Raw genomic sequence first — 22,925 nt, 5'->3', positions numbered from 1 at the left:
ACATCACCCAGGACTGTCCCTACATCACCCAGGACTGTCGCTACATCACCCAGGACTGTCGCTACATCACCCAGGACTGTCCCTACATCACCCAGGACTGTTGCTACATCACCCAGGACTGTCCCTACATCACCCAGGACTCTCCCTACATCACCCAGGACTGTCCCTACATCACACAGGACTGTCCCTACATCACCCAGGACTGTCCCTACATCACCCAGGACTGTCGCTACATCACCCAGGACTGTCCCTACATCACCCAGGACTCTCCCTACATCACCCAGGACTGTCCCTACATCACACAGGACTGTCCCTACATCACCCAGGACTGTCCCCTACATCACCCAGGACTGTCCCTACATCACACAGGACTGTCCCCTACATCACCCAGGACTGTCCCTACATCACCCAGGACTGTCCCTACATCACCCAGGACTGTCCCTACATCACACAGGACTGTCGCTACATCACCCAGGACTGTCCCTACATCACCCAGGACTGTCCCTACATCACACAGGACTGTCCCTACATCACCCAGGACTGTCCCTACATCACCCAGGACTGTCCCTACATCACCCAGGACTGTCCCTACATCACCCAGGACTGTCCCTACATCACCCAGGACTGTCCCTACATCACCCAGGACTGTCCCTACATCACACAGGACTGTCCCTACATCACCCAGGACTGTCGCTACATCACCCAGGACTGTCCCTACATCACCCAGGACTGTCCCTACATCACCCAGGACTGTCCCTACATCACCCAGGACTGTCCCTACATCACACAGGACTGTCGCTACATCACCTAGGACTGTCCCTACATCACCCAGGACTGTCCCTACATCACACAGGACTGTCCCTACATCACCCAGGACTGTCCCTACATCACCCAGGACTGTCCTTACAATGATATAGGGGGGGCGGGGGGAGAGATGGGAGGGCGTCGGGGGAGAGATTGGGGGGGCGGGGGGTGATTGGGGGGGGACGGACAAACATCAAGGTGCGGCAGTACCCTCCTGTAAAAGAGCCTCGGGACTCATTGCGGCGTTCCCGGGTAGGAGCGGTGGTGCAGTGGTGAGCGCGCCGCGCTCCGGACCCGGTCCACCGCCATCATCATCATCATCAGGGGCGCGTGGCGATACTGGAAGTGGGGCTGCTGCCCTTCCCACCCACGCATCAACCTGGACAAAGGCGCACTGGCCAGAGTGGGGAAGTATGGTCAAAACCCCCCACGACGCTGGAGCAGGAAGGGAGCTCAGCTGCACCCGCCTCCTCCACCTCCGTGACGATGGCGGTGACGATGGTAGGGGGAGCGGTGGCGCAGCGGTTAGCGCACCGCCCTACGAACCAGGCTACCCGAGTTCGATTCCCGCTGACGGGCCAATAACAGTGGCGAATATCTGAACCGGTTAAAGGCCTCCGTCAGGGCGATTCGGCCTTAAATGAGTGCCTGGTGCGGTGTTCAAACAACATCAACACTGGGGGAGAGAAAGGCGGCCGGGCGTGGGTCTGGCCACCCACCCCCTCGTGTGCCGCGTTGACATTCATAGGTCAGTGTGCTTGTGTTTGCATTCTGACCACAAGTGTTGTGGTTAATGCAGACATGATTCCTCGTAAAAAGGTTTCAGTTTTGTTGCCAGACAAAAGGGGAAAAAAACTGATTCTTCTATTCATAGGTGCTCGTTAATAACACTTGCCCCATCAGTGTCTACAGGCTGTACGGGGGACCTTTGATTTGTAACGATGGTATTCACTAAGATGATGTGATTGCGATGATGGTAATTATGATGGTGGTGATGGCAATGATGATGGTGGAGATGTTAATGCTGATGATAATGATGGTAAAGATGATGATGATGATGGCAATGATAGTAGTGATGGTGGTGATGATGGTGGTGGTGATGATGGTGGTGATGGTGGTGGTGATGGTGGTGATGGTGGTGGTGATGGTGGTGGTGGAGATGATGGTGGTGGTGCTGATGGTGGTGATGGTGGTGATGATGGTGGTGATGGTGGTGGTGATGGTGGTTGTGATGGTGGTGGTGATGGTGGTGGTGATGATGGTGGTGATGGTGGTGATGGTGGTGATGGTGGTGGTGGGGGTGATGGTGGTGATGGTGGTGATGATGGTGGTGGTGATGATGGTGGTGGTGGTGATATGGTGGTGGTGATGATGGTGGTGGTGGTGATGGCGGTGGTGATGGTGATGATGATGGTGGTGATGATGGTGGTGGTGATGGTGGTGGTGATGGTGGTGGTGCTGATGGTGGTGGTGATGATGGTGATGGTGGTGATGGTGGTGGTGATGGTGGTGATGGTGGTGGTGATGGCGGTGGTGATGGTGGTGATGATGGTGGTGGTGGTGGTGATGATGGTGGTGATGATGGTGGTGGTGATGGTGGTGATGATGATGATGATGGTGGTGGTGATGGTGGTGATGATGGTGGTGGTGGTGGTGATGGTGGTGGTGATGATCGTGGTGGTGATGGTGGTGATGGTGGTGATGGTGGTGGTGATGGTGGTGGTGGTGATGGTGATGGTGGTGATGGTGATGATGGTGGTGATGATGATGATGGTGATGATGGTGGTGGTGGTGATGGTGTTGGTGGTGATGATGGCATTATTGATAGTAGCGGCGGTGGTGACGGCGAGAGGAAGGGAGACACGGACGCCCCTTGTGCAAACCGCGATGGCGAGAGACAAAGGCGGCTGTTTGAACCCCGCTCTGGTTGTGTTTGGGTCCCCCTGAGGTTTGTATTGCGCGCTCAAGGGGCGGGGCTGGGGGGGTGAGGAAGAAGGGGGGAGGGGTGGAGGATGGAGTGGGGGTGGCACGTGGGGGGGGGGCACGTGGGGTGGGTTATCTCTTGCCTACACGCCTTCGGGGTGTGACCAAGTCCGCTCTGAATGCATCGCATCTCGGAAGCTAAGCTGGTGTTGAGCCTTCTCGGCACTTGGATGGGTGACCACCAGCCCCACTGCTGCCGGGGCTTGCCGGGTGTTGTAGGCGCGGGGCTGCGAGGGGTGCCCAGCGGTGTCCCCCCCCCCCCCTCCTCGTGTACAGCAGCAGCGCGGTGCTGGGATTTGGGTCCACTTCCTCCCACGCGAATCATCAGCCGTGATCATTCCACTGCTGGACGAATCATCAGCCATGATCATTCCACTGCTGGACGAATCATCAGCCATGATCATTCCACTGCTGGACGAATCATCAGCCATGATCATTCCACTGCTGGACGAATCATCAGCCATGATCATTCCACTGCTGGACGAATCATCAGCCATGATCATTCCACTGCTGGACGAATCATCAGCCATGATCATTCCACTGCTGGACGAATCATCAGCCATGATCATTCCACTGCTGGACGAATCATCAGCCATGATCATTCCACTGCTGGACGAATCATCAGCCATGATCATTCCACTGCTGGACGAATCATCAGCCATGATCGTTCCACTGCTGGACGAAGGCTTCCACCGCTCGAGCTGTCTCCTTCTCTCAGGGTCACGCCATGCAACGCCAATGCACCCGGCCAGCCCCCAGCGCGAGCCGATTCCATCGCTCCATCTCCACGATGCACGGGTTCAACCGATCCCCGTGTCCCTCTCCCAGACAGAACCCTCCCCTCCGCTCGCCGGCTGTGGAGCCAGCACCGAGGGTTGCTGGATCACGCACTGATGGGCTGTGAAGCTGCCTTCCCCGTGGGCGTCGAGCAGCCGTGCCCTGGCTCGCCAGGAGAAGGCGGCACGGCGAGTGGACTAATCGCCATCTGTTGCCATCTGTACGGGGATGGGGCGGTTGCTCCCTCTCGCAAGGTAATGATTTTACCAAACTAAAACTTATTTAGATTGTACCAGGTAAGGCCGACTGAGCTATGTGGCTCTTCTTCAAAAGCGACCGGGCCACAATTGATAGCTCAGCGAGGTGGATTATCGTCACGTGGGAATTGAGAGCAGCCGCCTAATACTCTAAACGCGTGACGTTGATTCTAAATGTGGGGGTGGGAGGGGGGGGACCGGAGAAAAATCCACGCGACCATGGGACGAGAGAGACACGTAAACTCCAAATACATAGCAGCAGCAGCAGGCGTCAGGATCGGGATCAAACCCACGACCTCCTGTGCACCAGGTGAGGTAGTCAACATCTCGTAGCCACCGTGACGTCCACGGCGCTCCGGTGCCCTGCTCCCACTTGTATCATAAAGAACTCGTCACTGAAGGTCTGAAAACATCAAAGAATAAAAATAATAAACACGGAATGTAGCGGCAGGACTCTCCTGCAAGCGAGACCTGCGGCTGTCCTGAACGAGTAACATAGAATCCTTCATTCGTGTGTGTGGCCCTGCGTGGGCAGCGGTGCGCAACCCACAAACACCGCAGTCGTCAATAGCGACACCACCGCCGTGTGTGTGGCCTTCAACAAGGAAAACATCAATGATAAGCGACGTTTCGGGCAATGGTCCTTCATAAAAAAAAATATTGTTTGTCCACGCGTTTGCTACGCACGTGTCAATGGACACCCCTTCCCCCCCACAAAGCACCACGTTGACAACCGGGACGCTTCATCTCCGCGGCTTATCGAGGTGACAACATTTGAATGTAAAACAATAGACGAGCCGGCGATGTGCAGACAGTGAGAGCACTAAGCAAATGAAAGGGGCATTGTCCCGAGTCAAACTCTGCCTCCTCCTGGCTCGGCCGCCTAATTCCCGAACCCGCCAAAGCCCCCGTGTCGTGAATTCATCCTCGCCATGGCTTCACTGCAGGACTAAAACCCACCCCCCTCCCTCGCCTCCTCCTCCTCCCTCTTGGATGTGGCAATATTCTTGAGCAATCCACATTCATCAACACCGAGACCGCAGCCGAAACGGGTCTGATTGTACCCACGCCAGCGGCCACGCTGGGGGCTGCGTGCTTTCAGTAGAGCTGGTTCAACACGAGCGGCACTCTGGACCGGTGTCGACATCGCGGTGTCTCAGCACGTGTAGGCTTCTTCGCTCGAATCAATGCTGCATGAGAACCGCAGCCACGCGTACGTGAACGCATCACGAGAAAAAAACACTAATTAAAGTGTCAAAGCAAAGTCCTGCTCATCAAATAAGCACTGAGGCATCCCCTGTTTATCTTCTTGGTTCTGTCGGTGAAGTCACGTAGAAGGGAAATAATAAAACAATAAAAATAAAACATAATAAAATACAATTCTCACGACGTTTCGGCCACAACGCAAGCAGCCGTCCTCAGGTGAAGAACAGGTCTGTCGGAAAGACACAGTCTGAATGGGAGACCAATAAGATGAATCCCTGCAGTCACGAAAGCTTTAAATCGAAACATCCCCTGTTTATTTCAGCCCTGCAGAGCCGGTGGTGGAAATTCCACATTTACATGGCGGGGGCGAGTCTATTCATAGGACAATGACACACACGCCACATACACATAAACTCGGGCCGGCCGGTACGCAGGGCAGTGTGCTAACCACTACGCCACCGCTCCCCACGTGAATAGCCGGCAACACGTGGGTCGGCCTCATCCGTCCACGGGAGTTGCTCCTGCGCAGACGCACGCGTCCTGTCACGTGTCGGTGGCGACCACGTGGCCCTACGTCACAAGATGTTACCAGATGACGACGCTACGTCACCTCTCAAATATCTCTGTCCCTTTGCATTGAAAAAAATATGAAAATACAGTTTTCGTTTTTACACTTTCCATCAGCCACACCCCAGCGCGCGCGCGGCCTTCCCTTCTGGGAGTTGCATCATTTTGAGCAATTCTCGAAACAAGCAAAAACAAAACCGGGACCCGGCATCGGCGCATCCACACAACATCATGGATACATGCCGGGTCCTAGCAAGAACATCTGCTGGGCTACATAGTGACGAAACAGCGGTTGCGGGTCCATGTCCTTGATACCAGGACCTACCGTGGAGCTGATTTGTCTACTGACCATCGACTTGTCATCTGTAAGATGCGCCTGCTATTCATCCACTCCGGTGGTGGGTGTACACCCAGGACCTCATTCAAACCCAAATTGGCATAGTCTCAGCTAGCTGATGAAAGTTGCAAGCGAGAATTTCATCATCGCTTGCAGCTGGGGTTGGCATCGTCCCCCACTTCTCCACATGTCGAGGGTAAATGGGCGAGGTTTAGGACTGTGGCTCATGCAGCTGCAATGGCTGCTTTGGGTACACGGTCCAGACCTCCCCAGAGACTCTGGCTGACAGAGGAGGTGTTCAGTCTGGCTGAGAAAAAGCGACAGACCCACTCTCATCATCTACAGCATGCCACGTCGGAGAATGAGGAAGCTTACTGCAGCCTTTGCTTGGAAGTTCGGAGAGCCGTAAGGCGCTGCAAGGATGGGTGGTGTAAACCCTCGGGCTACCATCAGATATTTGTTCATGAAGCCATCCAGATGTACAAACACAGACAAAACTTGAATCGAGAAGATGGCTTCAGATTGAGCAATCATTGGAAGAACGTGATAAACCACGTCAAGTTTTACCTGCTGTGATTCTCACTCTCACACCCGTGCTGTTTTCGTCTACTAATTCAAGCTCATGGACATGTTACTTTCTCCAGCCCCCACCTGTCCCTGCACGCCACAAACCCTCCCCCCTCTCCCCCCCCGTGAACTCCTGCAGCCACGATTCTACAACACCCCCTTACCCCCCCCCCTCACGTGCCTATATTAAGCCACAACAACAGATTATTCTTTCTCACCTGATGACGGACGCATGTGTTGCGACCGAAACGCCGTGTTCTTTTATTATTTTCTCAATCTACGTAACTTTACCGAAAGAACCAGAAAGTATCATAACAACAGTCTGGACCACTGGACGGGTTACGCAGGATTGGAAGGATGCCCTGGTGGGGGACCGCGCAGACTGTAACAACTACAGGGGCATCTCACTCCTCAGTGTGCCGGGAAAGGTCCTGGCAAGGATTATTCAACATCGCTTTCCAGGCACGCTGAGGAGACGCTTGCGGAGCCCAATGCGGTTTCAGGAAAGGGCGGTCATGCACAGATGCCATATTTTCCGTCCGTCTGCTACAGCAGAGGTTTAAGAAATTCCAAGAAAACCTAGATCTCTGCTTTATTGACCTGGTCAAGGCCTATGATACCATCAGTAGGCCTGGGCTCTGGGTTGTTCTTCGTGCTTTCGGAGTCCCTGACCCTCTGCTATCGATCATTAAGGACCTTCATGATGGTGAGCGGGCCCGGGTCAAACTACGTGGCCAGGAGTCGGATTCATTCCCTGTTCACCTTGGGGTGCGACAGGGATGTCCTCTGGCTCCCATATTATTTACCATCATTTTCGACCACGTAGTTCGTGAAGCCTTCAATAGCTGTACCGTAGGAATTTCCATCTGGTACAGATACAATGGGAGGCTGATCGATGCCCGGGTGCAGTCAAGGGATGGCTCCCTTTTGGTCAACAAAGTTACGTATGTTTAACACGTAGGCTTTCGCGACTCAAAAATTGTAAATGTTGTGGTTTCACGCTTCAACACACTGGTGGGCTAAAGCAGTGAACTATTTGTCTTTTGTCAACGTGACACTTTTTTACTGATTGGCCGTGTCGGGTGGTGGAGGGTTACGACACATTTATAAATAACGCGATCTAAATCCAAAAAGTTGATTATAAACCCAAAAACGTTGATTATGAAAGTTTCGTATGCCGATGATTTGGTAATTGCCGCTCACTCAGAGGAGGAGTTGGAGGCACTGCTACTGAACCTGGAGCTTGGCACTAAGAGGTGGGGCCTTAACATCAGCCCCACCAAAACTAAGGACCTGCCTGGGTATTTTGTACCATCGGACACTCCACCCCCACAACTCCCAATTGGTGATAGGGCAGTTGTGGAGAGAGTGGAGAATTTCCCATACCTGGGCAGTGTGCTCATGACCGGCTCCGGTTGACAGCAGAGGTCTCCGAATCAGTCGAGTGGCATTATCTTTTCATCGGTAGCGTAACGCTGTGTGGAAGCTACCTGGTCTGTCGCTCCGCACGAAGCTTCAGGTCTTCTCGGCCACGGTCATTCTCTCCCTTTTCTACGCTTGCGAAACGTGGACCCCCCTAATGGAACATCTTCGCCGGTTAGAAACATTTAGGCTGGCCTGCCTACGGTCCATCCTGGGTTTAACCAGGCTGGATTGTGTGAGGAGCTCACAGTTCCTTGAAAGATCTGGACAAAGTCCCTGCAGGCAAGGCTGCGTTGGCTGGGTCATGTAGCCCGCATGCCCAGCCACCACATGCCTTAACAGCTTTTGTTCGGCCGGGTCGCGGGGCTAAACGGGCGCGACACGGGCTAGAGAAGAGATGGTGTGATGTGGTACAGGAGGATGTGGAGCTGAATGGACTTGCCGATGACTGGTACCAGCGGTGTCAAGATCGGCCTCTGTGGAAGAGGCTCATGAAGGACACTCCTGGGCAGTTGGAGGCAGTCGCCCAACAACGGAGGGCGGAGGAGCGATGCTCACAAGAACGAGCGAAGCACCGGGTGGCTAAAGCACAGCAAGTTGGCACAGTAGGGGGCACAGGTGGTGCATGAGCCAGTCATCTCAATCAGTCGACCCGTGGCACCTGCTGGGTCTACCCCGTGACCTCCTGCCAGTGGGCGTTCGACACTTCACGTAGCCTCAACGTGCACATAGCCTGGCACAAGCGGCGTGGTGACGCCACTGCCAATTAGTGGCGAATGGCGGTTGTTGTTGTAGGAACAGTACTGGATTGTATAAAACCAATTAAACGTTTTTTTCTATTTTAGCAGGTAAGGCTCAGAAGCGACATGGCCACAGATGATTTCTCAACAAAGTGGAGTATTGCATGTAAATGTCCAGCAGCCAAATACTCGAAACGCGTGACGTTGATTATAAATGTGGAGGGAAAAACCGGAGGACCCGGATAAAAAAAATCCACGCGACCACGGGGAGAACATGCAGACTCAAAATGTACAGGTGTCAGAGTCAGGTGAAGTAGTTAACATCTCCTAGCCACCGTAGGCACCCCGTATTCATAGGCCATCCATATCCACTGCTGAATGAAAGCTCCCCCCCCCCTCACACCAAGCCGTGCCAGTTGGGGGTTATTTGACCATACTTCACCACGCCGGTCAGTGCGGGCGATCGTTGGAATGAATTACGATGGACAAATGAATGTATTAGTCGTCCCACGCCTCACTGCCCCGTCTTCATATCAGACTTCCTCAAGACTTTAGCCTTTGATAGTGAAGACAAACATCCCCCGAGCAGCCGACACGCTGCGGGGGCGAACGTGTCAGCGAGCACCTATGAAGGCCGGCACGGCCCTTCAAGGGAGCAGGGGAGAGGACGCTGTCGGCGAGCACCTATGAAGGCCGGCACGGCACTTAAAGGGGGCAGGGGAGAGGACGCTGTCAGCGAGCACCTATGAAGGCCGGCACGGTACTTAAAAGGGGCAGGGGAGAGGCCAACACGACGCCTCGCCGTCTTTGTCTTCCGAGTGGTGATGTTTCACACATTGCACGAAAAAAGGTAATCGTTTGAGGCTAAGTCGACTTAGTGGAGAAGGCTCAGTTTCGATTACCGGTTCAGATAATCGTCGTCGTTGGCCGTGAGCGGTAACGGAACGCGGGTCGCCGGGTTCGGAGCGCGCGCAGTGCGCTAACCACTGCGCCACCGCTCCCCGCCCCGGGCGCGAGGTGGGAGGGGGGTCATCCTCCCGCGAATGCAAATAGAGCAGCGGTGGTAATCAGGCAGCTGGCGCAAGACGCGACCCTGCTTCCTGTCATCACATCCATAAAACAATCAAATCAGCAGCGACCACAAAGGTGCCCCGTGTGGGCTGCAATAGAACTCAGGGCAAGTGCTGCCGAGCGAGCCAGCAAGGGCTTCAATTGCGGCACGCGGCGTCACGTGGCGCGGCGGTGCCACTTGCCCCGACAGTCCGTGAGGTCTATACGGGGGACTTTGTGTCCGTGTGTGTCTAATGCGTGTGTCTTATCACCACCACCGACATCTTCATCAGCCATGATCAATCCACTGCTGCTGGGTGAATGCCTCCCTCCCGCAGCCGTCACCGACTCTCACGGCGCTGCGATGTAACGCAGGAGGCGACCGCCACCAACGTTGGAAAGGGGGGGGGGGGGGTGCGTCTTATAATCCGGTCGATACGGCAGTGTTCAAGACCCCTTTGGAGAGGCGCATTGCATCCGGCTTTAATGTTGGGCTCGTCGTAAACACGGGCTAAAACAAACACGCGTTAGCACTGTGTTCGTATGACTCGTTTTCAGGAGGGTCCTGCCACTGCGTTGCGTTTAAAACATTGTAAATATGTTTTAAGCCGATTAATGAGCGACGCGTTGTTGTTGTGTTTATAATTCACGTAGGGAGGAGGAGGAAAGCGAATAACCCGGAGAACCCCACGCCTGGCGCGAGGGGGAAACGCTGTATCCCCATCGAGCTGGAGCAGGTGGACATCCACATGTTTCGGTCTGCTGCCGTCTGCTGGCGGGCCAGGGTTCGACTCCTCCACATTGATTTGTAGAGACAGTGCGGAGTGATAGCGGCACAGTCTGGTTCCCCGGGACCACGGTTACTAATGGGCATGGTCATGATGATTGACGAGACAAACGTTGACAGGGTCACGTGGGGGGGAGCACGGGATCCCATGGCGGGGGGAGTGTAACGAGGGCGGAGATTGACAGGGCCACGTGCGGCGAGGAGGGTTCGAGAACAGGGGCGTGGCCGCACCGGGCGAGGCTTCAGAGCCGTCGCGAGCCGGAGCCGGGAGCTGTTGGTGTGCGGGGGAGGGGGTATCTTGAGACGAGAAGCTCCGTTGTCTCAGAATAGAGTCGTCTGACTGCCCAAGTGTACAGAGTCACTCGTTGAGTTGTCAGTGTACTTTATTCAGAATAAATATACAGAAAGACAAGACGGGGTCTCTGAGAGCTACATTACAAACACATATATAGACAGTATACAGCTAAATACAACCACGTGCCACGAATGGCCATTGCCCAAGCTCTGCGGTCCTACATATGATGTATAAATGAAACAAATAATGAATAATTAAGGTTCAGGGTATGTTCAAAAGTAAGTGAAGCCCTGGTTTCATTAGCTCAATTAAGGGAATAATTAGAATCAGGTGTTAAAATAATTTGGTAGATCTTCAAGGGTGAGTTTGGGAGGCCCCGCCCTACATAATGATCAGAAACTTTGTGAGTTTGGTCATCACCATCCAGGTGTGTGGGAAGAAGTAATGCCACGATCAAAATACATCTCTGAGGACCTGAGAAAAAGAGTTATTGATGCTCATCCGTCCGAAAAGGGTTAAACAACGATATCTAAAGATGTGGGGCTCCACCAATCCACTTTAAAATAGAGCCTACAAATGGAAAAAGTTCAAGACCACGGTCACTCGACACAGGAGCTGTCGTCCTCCCAAAATCTCTCCAAGAACAACCCAGAAAATCATCAAGGAAGTCACAAAGAAGCCCAGAGAAACATCCGAGGATCTGCAGGCCACTCTCGCCTTGGCCAATGTGAGTGTTCATGACTCAGCTATCATAAAAAAACATCTGAACAAGAATGATGTGTTCATGGAAGGACAGCGAGGAGAAAACCACCGCTCTCAAAAAATAACATTGCTGCCCGTCTGAAGTTCGCCAAAGATCACATAGATGATCCTCACGACTTCTGGACCAAGGTTCTCTGGACACACGAGTCAAAGGTAGAACTTGTTGGCCTTAATGAGAAACGTTAGGTTTGGCGAAAACCAAACGCTGCTTTCGAACAGAAGAACCTCATCCCAGTCGTCAAGCGTGGTGATGAGAATGCGATAAAGTCTGCATTGTATTAGAAGATTCTAGAGGAGAATGTCAGACCATCTGTCCTTGAGCTGAAGCTGAACCGAAAGTGGGTCTTGCAGCAAGACAATGATCATAAACATACAGGCAGGTCTACACAAGAATGGCTGCAGAAGGAAAAGAATCCGCGTTTTACAATGGGCCTAATCAAAGTCCGGACCTGAACCCCATTGAGATGTCGTGGCAGGAACTGCAGCGAGATGCCTGCGGCAAGGCAACCCTCAAATGTCACCGACTTGAAGGAGTTCTGTAAGGAAGGATGAGCGAACAGTCCTCAAATCCGATGTGAGAGAGACTGACCAACGGCTACAGGAAACGCTTCGCTGCAGTCATTGCTGCACAAGGGGGTGTCACCAGTTACTGAATCTAAAGGTTCACACACGTGTTCACACACACACACGTGTTCACACACACACGTGTTCACACACACACACACACACGTGTTCACACACACACGTGTTCACACACACACACACACGTGTTCACACACACACACGTGTTCACACACACACGTGTTCACACACACACGTGTTCACACACACACACGTGGTTGTTGAATGTAGAATAATTTGAGGATAAATGTTGAAAGAGTATCATGGTTAAATTTAGATTTTTTTTTCAAATGTTCTTGCTGTGGTTTTCACACCTGGTGATGATTGCTTGTGTTGCAATCGAAACGTCGTGAGAATGTATTTGTTTTATTTTTATTATTTTATTATTTCCCTTCTACGGGACTTTACCGAAAGAACCAAGAATATAAGTATCATGTTTGTGTTATGTTTGTGTCATGTGTGTGTAATTTGTTTAATCAGGTTACATTTATCTATTATTAGGACTTAGATTAAGTTCTAATAACGTTTTAGGTTTTGAAATATGTGAAAGTTCTAAGGGGTTCACAAACGCTTTATCGACGCCGTACAGACTTAAATGGGCAGTGCAGTGTGTGTAAACATCATCACTGGGGAGACAAAAGCGGCCGGGCGTGGTGTTTGACCACCCACACCTTCGTGTGCCGTGCCAGCCATCAGAGCTTCTTGCTAACAGACAGCACTTGACCCAACAGTATGTTCAAGGCAATGCGGGGGATGTTTATCTTTAATGTGTGTGTTTTATGTGACTGTGTGGGTGAGAATGTGTTTTGTGGTGGTGTACGTGGGCGAGACTGTGTGTGTGTGCGCACGTGCTTGTGTGGTTCAATTCCCCCCCACCAGAGATGAGCATCAGGGGCGAGAGATAACGGAGAATTACTCGGGCCTCTCACCTGCACGGACTCGGCCCTTGGGGGCCGTCCATAAATGACGTCACGCACCTCGGGGAGGGAGGGGGTCAGACATTTGTGACGATGCGTGACGAGGGGGGGGAGCGGGGGTTTGAGAAATGTGACGTCACGTGAAAATGCGCAACTTTAAATAAATATTAATTAAATTGAATTGTTATAACAACACTCATTTTTAATAATTTTCATTATTAACTATTTGATTATTTAAATTTACTAAGGTCACTTTTTATTTATTCCATGATGGATCATTTTGCTTCTCCATGGGAGAATGGAGAAGCATACATTTTGTGAATTTTTTGAATGATTGTTATTAAACATTTTGATTCTAATGATTCTACCAGGGCTTTTCATTCTGTGAAATGAATATGTGATTACAAATATAAAACATTTATATTTTTATTATTTCCCTTCTACGTGACTTTACCGAAAGAACCAAGAACATGAATCCCTGCGGTCACGAAAGCTTTAAGTCAGAATATGTGATTGTTATAATTGTACTCTCAAATTTGCTACGTTCTACTACAAAGTTTAAAGTATTTTTATAGTTATAATTACTTTTAATGTTTTATAATTATAAGATAATTTCAATATAATATTCTGAATATCTGCAGTTTTAGTTAGACGTTAAATATTTTAAAGTGAATATATGCAAAATTTCAGCTTTCCAACGCCTCATTTTTAATAAATGTTTTCTCCTACAACATCAGAGTGCAGCGCCACATTAAATACGCACTACAATGACAATAGTTTACTTGTTTACCTGTGGGTGACTACCTGTGGGTGACTGTCTGTGGGTGACTGTCTGTGGGTGACTACTTGTGGGTGACTACCTGTGGGTGACTGTCTGTGGGTTACTACCTGTGGGTTACTACCTGTGGGTGACTGTCTGTGGGTGACTGTCTGTGGGTGACTGTCTGTGGGTGACTGTCTGTGGGTGACTACCTGTGGGTTACTACCTGTGGGTGACTACCTGTGGGTGACTACCTGTGAGTGACTGTCTGTGGGTGACTGTCTGTGGGTGACTACCTGTGGGTGACTACCTGTGGGTGACTGTCTGTGGGTGACTACCTGTGGGTGACTACCTGTGGGTGACTACCTGTGGGTGACTGTCTATGGGTGACTACCTGTGGGTGACTACCTGTGGGTGACTGCCTGTGGGTGACTACCTGTGAGTGACTTCTGTGGGTGACTGTCTGTGGGTGACTACCTGTGGGTGACTACCTGTGGGTGACTGTCTGTGGGTGACTGTCTGTGAGTGACTACCTGTGGGTGACTGTCTGTGGGTGACTACCTGTGGGTGACTACCTGTGGGTGACTTCTGTGGGTGACTACCTGTGGGTGACTACCTGTGGGTGACTGCCTGTGGGTGACTACCTGTGAGTGACTGTCTGTGGGTGACTGTCTGTGAGTGACTACCTGTGGGTGACTGTCTGTGGGTGACTACCTGTGGGTGACTACCTGTGGGTGACTTCTGTGGGTGACTACCTGTGGGTGACTTCTGTGGGTGACTACCTGTGGGTGACTGTCTGTGGGTAACTACCTGTGGGTGGCTACCTGTGGGTGACTGTCTGTGGGTGACTGTCTGTGAGTGACTACCTGTGGGTGACTGTCTGTGGGTGACTACCTGTGGGTGACTACCTGTGGGTGACTGTCTGTGGGTGACTACCTGTGGGTGACTGTCTGTGGGTGACTGTCTGTGGGTGACTGTCTGTGGGTGACTACCTGTGGGTGACTGTCTGTGGGTGACTGTCTGTGGGTGACTGTCTGTGGGTTACTACCTGTGGGTGACTGTCTGTGGGTGACTGTCTGTGGGTGACTGTCTGTGGGTGACTGTCTGTGGGTGACTGTCTGTGAGTGACTACCTGTGGGTGACTGTCTGTGGGTGACTACCTGTGGGTGACTACCTGTGGGTGACTGTCTGTGGGTGACTGTCTGTGGGTGACTACCTGTGGGTGACTACCTGTGGGTGACTGTCTGTGGGTGACTGTCTGTGGGTGACTACCTGTGGGTGACTACCTGTGGGTGACTGTCTGTGGGTAACTACCTGTGGGTGACTGTCTATGGGTGACTGTCTGTGGGTGACTACCTGTGGGTGACTACCTGTGGGTGACTGCCTGTGGGTGACTACCTGTGAGTGACTGTCTGTGGGTGACTGTCTGTGAGTGACTACCTGTGGGTGACTGTCTGTGGGTGACTACCTGTGGGTGACTACCTGTGGGTGACTTCTGTGGGTGACTACCTGTGGGTGACTGTCTGTGGGTGACTACCTGTGGGTGACTACCTGTGGGTGACTGTCTGTGGGTGACTGTCTGTGGGTGACTGTCTGTGGGTGACTACCTGTGGGTGACTACCTGTGGGAACGGGCGCTGCCCGACGCCTCCCGCCGCCAGTCGCGGTGGAGTCGTCTCTCATCTGGTATCATAACCCAACACCCGCCACTGACCACAAAGTCACGGTGACGTCCTCCCCACGGCGCCTGTGCCAGGCCAGGTGCACTTTGAGGCTATCACGTGAGGTGTCGAAGGTTCGCTCACATGAAGAAGTCTGAGGACAGACCCAGCAGGTGCCATGGGTTGAGTGACTAAGATGAGTGGCCGATGCACCACCTGTGCTCCCTACTGTGCCAACTTGCTGTTTTTGTCCACCCGGCGCTCCGCTCGTTGTTGTGAGCGTCGCTCCTCTGCCCTCCGTTGTTGTTGGAGGGCGACTGCCTCCAACTGCACAGTAGCAGCGTCCTTCACGAGCCTCCTCCTCAGATGCCGATCTTGACACCGCTGGTACCAATCTTCGACAAGTCCACTCAGCTCCACGTCCTCTCGTGCTACATCACTCCATCTCTTCTCCAGCCCGTGTCGTCCCCGTTTAGCCCCCTCTATACGGCCAAACAGAAGCTGCTTGGGCATGCGGTGGCTGGGCATGCGGTGGCTGGGCGAGCGGGCTACATGACCCAGTCAACGCAGCCTCGCCTGCCAGAAGAGCTCACTGATGGGAATGTGTCCAGATCTTTCAAAGATTTGTGAGCTCCTCACACAATCCAGCCTGGTTAAACCCATAATGGATCGTAGGGCATGCCAGCCTGAATTGTTTTAACCAGCGCAGATGTTCCATTAGAGGAGTCCACCTTTCACAAGCATAGCGAAGGGAGGGCATGACTGTGGCCGAGAAGACCCGAAGCTTCGTGTGGAGCGACGGACCAGGTAGCTTACACACAGCATTGTGCAGCCAGTGAAAAGATAATGCCGCTCGACTGATTTGGAGTGAAACCTCTGCTGTCAAATTGGAGCTGGTCATGCCACCAAACTCTCTCCACAACCGCTCCATCACCAATGGGGTGGAGTGTTTGGTGGCACAAAATACCCAGGCAGGTGCTTCATTTTGGTGGGGCTGATTGTGAAGTATGGGAATTGACGGCAGGAACTTCTTGACGGGAACACACTTTTTATTAAATCTTTACGTGTCAAAATACAACGTGTAGTCTCCTTTCTTCCGACTTCACACTCCACTACTCTCGTGTAAACTCTAGGCCTCTGGCTACACACGATACCCTTCACTCGTGTAGACCCTATGCCTCTGGCTACACCATACACTCGACTCGTGTAGACCCTATGTCCCTGGCTACACACACTGCAGTCGGCTCGTGTAGACCTTATGCCTATGGCTACACACACTACACTCGCCTCTGGGTTACACAGAGTCCCGGTCCCGTTAGGACAGCGGGACTAGGTACCGCAGGGCCCTAGGTCTTCATCCCCGTCTTCATTCTTCGCTGGTTACACACTGCCCTCACGCCTGTGTGCATCCCCTTTTATAGCCCCTGCTCACGAGAGGCGGAGCTGATGCGTACTTCAACGTGAGCTTCTTCTTCCTAGCGTTGTTCCCGCTGTGGCGCAGGGTCCGCTTTTCGGCATTGTCTTCTCCATTTGGCTCGGTCCAGGGCATCTTCAGGGGATGCGTTGACCGTCTTCATGTTTTCCTTTATTCGGTCCATCCATCGCTTCTTCGGACGTCCGCGTGGACGGCGGCCCTCTGGCTCAATACGCACGGCAGTCTTGGCCACTGATGACTCTTCACTTCGCATCACATGGCCGTACCACCGAAGCCTTGCCTCAAGCATCTTGTCCGCAATGGGGGCCACACCAAGTCGCTTCCGAACGTCTTCGTTCCTGACACAATCCCATCGAGTGAGCCCGAGGCTCCATCTGAGCATCCTCATCTCCATGGTGTGGAGAGCTTGTTCGTGTACAGTTGTGGCTGGCCAGCACTCGGATCCATAGAGTGCCACCGGTCGGACGATGGTCTTGTATATTTTTCCCTTCAGCCTATCCGGCATTTTCCGATCACAGAGGACTCCGGTGACTTGCCTCCATTTCATCCACGCCGCATTGACTCGTGACCTCACATCAGTCGTGATGCTACCATCTGAGCTGATGGTGGAGCCCAGGTACTTAAAGTCCGTCACTTTCTTCAGATGACGGACTTTAAGTACCTGGGCTCCACCATCAGCTTCGCTCCTTAATGAACCAATCACGACGCACTCTCTCTACGATCCGTTTTCCCCAGCGCGTGTTAACACTCCTCCACCAATCACACCGCGCTGCCACCCGATCACTCCCTCTCAGCACGTCACCGGCCCACAGCCAATCAGTACCCCGTAACCCACGACCCCGCGCTGACCCCTGATCCTCCACCGTCAGCGCGCGTCACCACCTACACAGCCAATCATTATGCGCTGGCATACGATCTCTAATCCCAGCGCGTATCACCTCTACATCACCCCCTCCCACATAGCTTGCAGCCGGCCCGGCTGTTAACCAACAACACAACCTAACGTCAATGCAGTAACAAAGAAACTCCACCTCTCAGTGTGCCCCGTAACGCAACAACAACAACACAACACAACACTTAAATATGAAGCAATATACAGCCCGACGAACAACACAATAAAAGCGAACACCGGAAAACGAACACAATAAAAGCGAACACCGGAAAACGAACGCGCCAAGTGTCTCTGTGACTAAACGCAGTGCCGAGGCGCTCCGGCTGCCTCGACTCCTCACGTGGCAGGTCACACAAAGTAGCGCGACCTAGCGCGAGTCCGTCTGGCCAGTCCGTCGTATGGGACGGGACGTTGGCGACCGTCCGGTGGCTCCGGCCGCTCAAGATCCGGCCGCCGGTGGTCGGCAGCTGTCAGTTCCGAGACACCTGGGAGCGGATCAGGCGGAGACATGTGAGGAGCAGGCAAAGACAATTCCCCCTCAGGGTCGCTGGTCACGTCACATGCTCGGCCCTCATGACACAAGGGGAGGCCATACGGAGGCGAGAACGGTTTCAGTCGGGAGGGGTGGACGTACCAACGGCGTTTTCCCCATTTTATCTGAACGCACTGGGGGCGTGCAACCCGCACGACCTCCACAGGTCCCCGCCACGGCGACGTAGCCAAAGGTGCCTGCGGGCAATGCAGCCAGGCCCTGTCACCTGGTTCCCAATTGTGCACGGACACCTTCCGTGCCCGCAACCGCTCGTTTGCAATTTGGCGAGCCCGTGAATTAAGCCGTGCGGCCTCCCTTGCCTCTGTCAGCTTATGAATATTAAATTTAATATGCTCTGCCAATTTCGAATTTGCTCGTGGTGCGGACAGACCCAGCTGCGTTTCCATGGGCGGGTCGGCTTCCCGACCGTACATCAGATAAAACGGGGAAAATCCCGTAGCTGCATGGGGGGCCATTCTATACGCGGCGAGGACCCCAGGGACCTGCAGGTCCCAATCAACATGCGCCTCACACACCTGCTGGCACAACATAGAAGTCAATGTCCTGTTAAGCCTCTCCACCATCCCGTCCGTCTGCGGGTGGTACGGGGAGGTACGCACCTTCTTGGTACCCAACAGGTCGCACACCTCTTGCAGTAATTTACTCGAAAAATTCTTCCCTTGGTCAGTCAGCAAGCGTTCGGGAGCCCCCTTGTCCAGGACGTAGCCCTGGACAAAGGCGTCCGTCACAGCCGCCGCCGACTGGTTGGCGAGTGGCCACGCCATAGGCCACCGGGTAAAATATTCGACCCCCACCAACAGGTACTTATTACCCCTAGGCGTGACCGGAAAAGGCCCCAGAATATCGAGTGCAACGAGCTCGTTAGTGCGCGAGACCTGGATGGATTGCAGCGGTGGATTAGCTGGCACAGGCGGTGATTTCCGTCTGGCGCACTCAACACAACCCTTCAGAATATTCACCACGTCACCCCCCATTCCCGGCCAATAATAGTCACGCTGAAGCAGGGCAAGCGTTTTGTTAACTCCCAAATGCAAGAGGCGTTCGTGTGCGGCCAAGACAACCTTCCCCCTCACAGCAGCAGGCACCACAATCGCATGCCGCCGGGACAAACTGTCCCATCTCATCAATAGGCCTTGCTTAAGCTCGTAGGAGCCAGTTCGGTCGTGGTTACCTTCGGAACCCCCCGTCTTGCGGCGCAATGCCAGCAGGGAGCTGTCCGCCATTTGGAGACGGCCCCACTCAATCAATGACATTGAGAGCAGCGAGTCCTGACCCCCAGGGGTAGCGGGACCATCCCCAATTGGTGTGCTCGCGGCCGCAACCAACGCCTCCCTACCTTCCGTAACCGGCGGTTTACAGCGCGCCGATCCCGATAAGCACGCACATTTGTGACAAGGCAACAACCGCGACAGGGCATCGGCATTTGTGTGTCGCAAGCCTTTACGGTACGTAGTCGTGAACTGATAGTCCTGGAGGACTTCCAACCACCGCGACAATTGGCCCGAGGGCTGGGCGACCCGCAATGAATACTGGAGCGCCACGTGGTCCGTCCGGACCGTGAAATGACGACCATAGAGATATGGCCTGAATTGTTGTACAAAAAAAACAATGGCAAGCAGTTCGCGACGGGTGACGCAGTAGCGCTGCTCTGCCGGCGACAACACCCTGCTACCATAGGCGACCACTCGTTCGACCCCTCCAACGACTTGGGACAGCACTCCCCCAATGCCCGTGTTGCTAGCGTCCGTGTCTAGCAAGAAGGGACTCACAAAGTCCGGATAGCGCAAGGGTGGGGCCCTAACCAAGGCGTCCCGGAGGGAGCAGAATGCAGCCTCCTCCTCCGGTCCCCATCGGAACTTCACTCCTTTCGCCGTTAGAGCGTGCAAGGGTTTTGCAATGGTGGCAAAGTGCTCAACGAATCGGCGATAATACGAAGCAAAACCGATGAAACTGCGTACGTCTGACACTGACGTGGGCGTTGGCCACGAACTGACACAGTCCGTCTTCGCAGGATCGGTAGAAATCCCCGAAGAGTCGACAATGTGACCCAAGTACCTCACGGATTTACGAAAAAGGTGGCATTTGGCCGGTTTAAACTTTAATTTAGCCGATCGCATTCGCAAGAACACCCCCCTCAATCACTGGAGGTGTTCTTCAAACGTTTTACCGAAAACAATGACATCGTCAAGGTAAATGAGGCACGTATCCCACTGCAAGCCCGACAAAACCAATTCCATAAGACGCTGAAACGTCGCCGGAGAGGAGTGAAGTCCCATGGGTAACCGGTTAAACTGAAACAGGCCCCCTGGAGTCCGAAATGCGGTCTTAGGCTTAGACTCTTCGTCGAGTGGCAACTGCCAGAATCCGGATAATAAATCAAGAGTCGAAAAGTATCGCGCACCAGACAATGCGTCGAGAGACTCGTCCATCCTGGGGAGCGGATACGCGTCGGCCACAGAGATCTTATTCAGGCGACGGAAATCGACGCAAAATCGCAGGGACCCGTCCTGCTTTTTAACGAGCACAATAGGTGCTCCCCAAGAACTGGAGGAAGGCGAAATAATGTCGGCTTCTAGCATATCGTTAACTGCCGACTGAACATGTTCCTTCTCAGCAGGACTCAGTCGGAAGGGATTTTGCCTGACCGGTGCCGCATCGCCCGTTTCAATGTGGTGGCGTAGCAGGTCCGTGCACCCAATGTCATACTTATGTTTACTGAAGACATCCGAAAATTCAATGAGCAACCCGCGCAGCGCACCCAACTGTACCGCTGACAACTCGTCAGAGTCCGCGCACAGCGAATCAACCCAATCGAGGTCCTCCTTCAATGTAACGTTTTCCGTGGGACTCGCATCCGCCTGCGCAACCAGCCTCTCCTCCGCAGGGACCCGCGCCGCGTGAGCTAGCACGGTGCCCTGCTGAATGACGGCCGGCCGCGCACCAGCGTTTAAAACCATCACAAACGGATCCCTGTCTGCCCCCACCAAAGTGTGAGCCACCGACAAATCGAGACCACCAACAGCCCTATTAGAAGGACCCAAAAGCATGCCCTGTTCAGAGGCCTCCTTCACCCATGGCTTCCGCAACCGGAGGGGAATTAACATTTGTGAACCCGGGGGCACGTGCACGGTCTGTGTCGCTAACGCCTGTATGGTAGCGCACGCCGTCCGAATTTCATTAGGGCTCGTCAAAAATGAAATACGGCGACCCGATGGTAGTTCAATGCAACGCTGATCAATGAGAATTTTGATGGGCATTTTTGCCAAAAAATCAGTGCCCAATAGACAAGGGACCGCCAGGGAGGACGAAACAAAAACGGGTCCCGACAATTTGATATCACCAATGCAAATGGACGCCCTAATCTGACCGATAATGCCCAATGATCCCCCGTTAGCGGCGTAAAATGGCACATCCACCGGAAGAAGCGGACGACATTGTACAGGGAGAATATTATAAATGAGATCCGATATAATAGTCGCCGATGCCCCCGTGTCCACTAACACCCTGACCTCGACCCCATCAATAGATCCGGTAATGACGGATGAACCCGCTGAGGCAGCCACTATTCTGTGCCCCAACTCCGACCATTTAATGTCTCCCCGGTCCCGGCCGAATCGCCCTCTCTGAACCGAATCCCCGAACTCTACTCGGCTCTCCCCCGCCGCAACGCGACGACCCATATGTGCCGAGTATGCGGGCCGAGCATGTGAGGTGCCGCGACTTGCCGGGGTTTGCAGGGACGACTTGGGGCCTTGGTCGTCGTCCAGCCGAGGTCCCATGGCGCGCTGACGTGGGGCGCGGCAACCGGAGGCCACGTGGCCCCGGAGGCCGCAGTTATAGCAGGTGATGACAGTCGTCGGAGATCTCGGTTGCTCCAGCTTGCGGGCCGCTCGCAGAGGCGAACGACCCCCCGATCTCCAGTCCCCCGGTCGTCCCGCGATGAACGCCTCCTCTCGTGGGCTGACGACTTGGGGCACGGTGACAACTGGGCCCGGAGTTGAGGCCACGGCAGCGTTGCAGACGACTCCCTGTTTACGTTGAAGGACCTCGTGCGCTTGTATGCTTGTGGCGACCCGTAAGGATGAAATATCGGTCTCATCGGCCGTGTTGATGGGGACCCCCAGGTCCTGCGCCAACTTGAGCAGCTGCTCCAAAACCATGGCATCTTGGCCCTCCTCATCCATACGAGGGAACGCGGCGTCGGCGAGAGCAAGCAACGCCGTGCGGTAGGCGAGCACGGTCTCCGTGTCCGCCTTCCGTCTTGCATAAAAATGATGGCGGCACGCGGAGGGAGGACCATAGACCTTGGCCATGAGAGCCAGCGCATCTTTGAGCGTGGAGCGGTCCGACCTGCGTGCGGACGTGAAGGCCGCGAGCGCGTTGTCATCCAGCATGGCAGGCAGTGCCCGCAGTGCCGTAGCGTCGGACCAGGCGGACATCTCCTGATGCGCCAAAAATCTGCGCTGAAATTTGCTCCAATCCCCGCCTTCCGCTTTGAAGGCTGACAACGTGGGAAGGCGCTGCTGAAAGATG

This window comes from Lethenteron reissneri, chromosome 52 (assembly GCF_015708825.2).
Source record: "Lethenteron reissneri isolate LAM-NWPU_2019-01 chromosome 52, ASM1570882v1, whole genome shotgun sequence".
In the NCBI taxonomy this organism is placed as follows: Eukaryota; Metazoa; Chordata; class Hyperoartia; order Petromyzontiformes; family Petromyzontidae; genus Lethenteron; species Lethenteron reissneri.
Note: the sequence above shows the minus strand (reverse complement) of the source record.